The sequence below is a fragment of the Myotis brandtii genome, unplaced genomic scaffold (genome assembly GCF_000412655.1).
Source record: "Myotis brandtii unplaced genomic scaffold, ASM41265v1 scaffold963, whole genome shotgun sequence".
Taxonomy (NCBI): domain Eukaryota; kingdom Metazoa; phylum Chordata; class Mammalia; order Chiroptera; family Vespertilionidae; genus Myotis; species Myotis brandtii.
In genome coordinates, this window is record NW_005371986.1 from 50511 (window position 1) to 53596 (window position 3086).

Here is a 3086-nt window from a genome sequence, read left to right on the forward strand (position 1 = left end):
ACCCATGCTACGGACGGACGGACGGATGGACCGTGGGTGGGGCAGAGACGTCTCCCTGCCTTCCCAGGTCTGAAGGAGCCTTCCTGGAAGGATCCGGAGAGGCAATCTCTGACGTGGCCACGTTTTACCGACAGAGATGCCGGCGGGCGGGCCGCCACATGGGACCCGCACAGGGGCGGGGCAGGACTCACCGCTGATGCTGCCAAACTGGGAAAAGTTGCCGAGCTGAAGAAATGAGGTCCTGATGGGTCCAGAGCCACAAGGAGGGAGAGGCAGGCACCCCGAGCCGCGGAGGGTCGGCCAAATGGAGTGCTCGCGCCACCCGGGTTTCAAGGCACCAAATGTTAGGTTAGGTGGCTCAGGAGGCGGCGCAAGAAATAGAGAGTCCAGTGAATCAGAAAAGAAAGGAAAGGAAAAGGTTTATTTCTGCGTCCCCGGGAGACCCACGTACCCCCAAAGACAGGGCACGTGGATTCACGCCAACAGGGAGGGGGGCGCTTTCTTTATACTGCGGTTGGGTGAGGGGCGGGGACATGAGCTGAGGTATTCAGTTGAGGAAGTTTCAGCTGCAGGGGGGTCAGCAAGGTATTCAGGAATGAGTCAGTATCTGTGTGGGGGTATGTGGATTCAGGGAGAAGAAGCAGGTATCTGTGTCTGGCACGTTGATCTGTGAGAAATTCCAGGGGGAGCCCATTGTCTCATCACATGTCTGCATGTATCCGATCCTGGGCTCTCTCCGACCTAACATTGACTACATCGAGCACTCAGACCAGGGTTAATATCCACTATGCAGCCAGGGAGGAGTCCTGTTCCGGCAGTGGGGGTCGTGGTCGCCAGTCTTTTGAGAGTCTGTTTCTGTGACTTCCCTTCTGACCTCAGAGCTGATCCATGTGGATGAAATGACGTGGCTGGTCAGTGACCCAGGAGGTCCTCTTCTTTGAGCCTCTGGGAGAGGCAGCCCATTCCTGCCTTGGGGTAACTCAGTGCGGCTTCCCTCCTCCCTCTGCCACAGAGCCAGGCCCCTACATGGCTACAGTCAAATCTGCCATCTTACACTTTGTCCTCTTGTCAAAAGAAGTCACTTCCCTTCTTTCACATTTATGACATGCAGAATTATATTTCTTTCATTTTTGCCCACAAACAACTGTCAATTTTGCTTTCAGGGAAAGTTGAAATGAGAAATAAAAAATCTGAAGTCATGATAATTATAGAGCAAAATGGTGAAGTCCCTTTGTCTTTCTTTACTTCCCGTTGTTTGTATTGACCACACAGTGAAGTAGAAAGTAATGTCTGATGGCCCGGCTGGACAGGCTCAGTGGTTGAGCATCAACCTATGAACCAGCAAGTCATGGTTTGATTCCCAGTCAGGGCACATGCCTGGGTTGTGGGCTTGATGCCCAGTAGGGGGCATGCAGGAAGGAGCCCATCAATGATTCTCTCTCATTATTCATGTTTCTGCATCTCTCTTCCTCACCCTTCCTCTCTAAAATCAATACAAATATATTTTTAAAATTTAATTTAAAGAAAGTATATATATTTTTAAAGTAATGCCAGAGGAGCAAGACAGACTATGCCCAGGAAACCACTGTAATGACTATGTTGTTATTTACATTTAAAATGAAGCATCATGAATAATTAAGGAAAGAAGGCTGTTTCTCCCTGACTTGTAGCCTGAGCCTCACTGACCTCCACCCTGAGCATGAGACAGAGACAGATGAACAGAGAAGCCCAAGAGAAACACACAGACTGAATGAACAGCTGAAGTTCACCAGCTTCTGTTCTACAAGTTTCTATTGAGAGACATCATCATTGAATCTCCTGTGTCCAGCTCAGAAATTTTGAGCACAATGTGTTCAATAATTTAAGTAGAGACTTGAACCATAAAAGCTGCACTAGTAAAATATAAAAGGAAACTAGACCACCAACTTCCACTAGACACAAAAATAAACTCAAAATGGATAAAAGACTTAAATGAAAGAAATGATACCATAAAAATCCTAGAAGAAACCATAGGAGCAAAATCTCAGACACCTCTCAGCGCAATATGTTTGTGGATACATCTCCTAGGGCAAAGGACACTAGGAGAAAATAAACAAATGTGACTACATCAAAATAAAGAGCTCTGCACAGAAAAAGGAACCATAAACACAATGAAAAGGGAGCCCAGTGTGTGGAAGAACATATTTGCCCATGATACATCTGATAAAGAGTTAATATCCAAAGTCTATAAGGAATTCATACAACTTAATAAAAGGAACACAAAAAATCAAATAAAAAAAGAATTAAGGAAACTAAATAGACACTTCTTCAAAGCAGACTCACAAATGGCCAAGAGACATATGAAAAGATGCTAAGAATCACCGATCATCAGAGAGATGCAAATTGAAACAACAATGAGGTATCATCTCACATCTGTCAAAATGGCTACCATCAACAAATGACAAGGACTGGCAAGGATGTGGAGAAAATAAAACCCTAGTACACTGCTGGTGGGAATGCAGACTCGTGCGACCATTGTGGAAAATAGTATGGAGTTTCCTCAAAAACATTAAAAATGAAACTGCCATTTAACCCAGTGATCCCACTTCTAGGAGTATATCCTAAGGGAAACCAAATACTCCAATCAGAAAGAATGTATGCACCACTGGGTTCACAGCAGCACAATTTACAATGGCTCAGGTCTGGAACCAGCCCAAGTGCCCATCAATAGATGAGTGGATAGAAAAGCCACTGAAGATAAATGATTGCAATCGCATAAGTAATGCCTCCACCTACTCAGACAAAACTAACGTTTGCTGTCAGCGTTCAGGGGTGTGGGCCCCACTGACACCTGGGTCCTGGCTCAGGAGGGGAGGAGGTCATCACTGAGGACAAGGGCCCTTCACACAAACACTCCCAGGGGAAGGGCGAGGGTCCTCACAGGTTCTTTTGTCAGCAAAGACACAAGCCCCTCCACCTGGAGAGAATTCTAAGGACCTCAGGATGGGGTGAGCCTGCCTTCAGGGGGGGAGTCCAGGAGAGCTTGGGCTGAGGACACTGTCACTCCAGAGGAAAAGCGTTATTAGAGCTTATATCGTCCGTGGTGC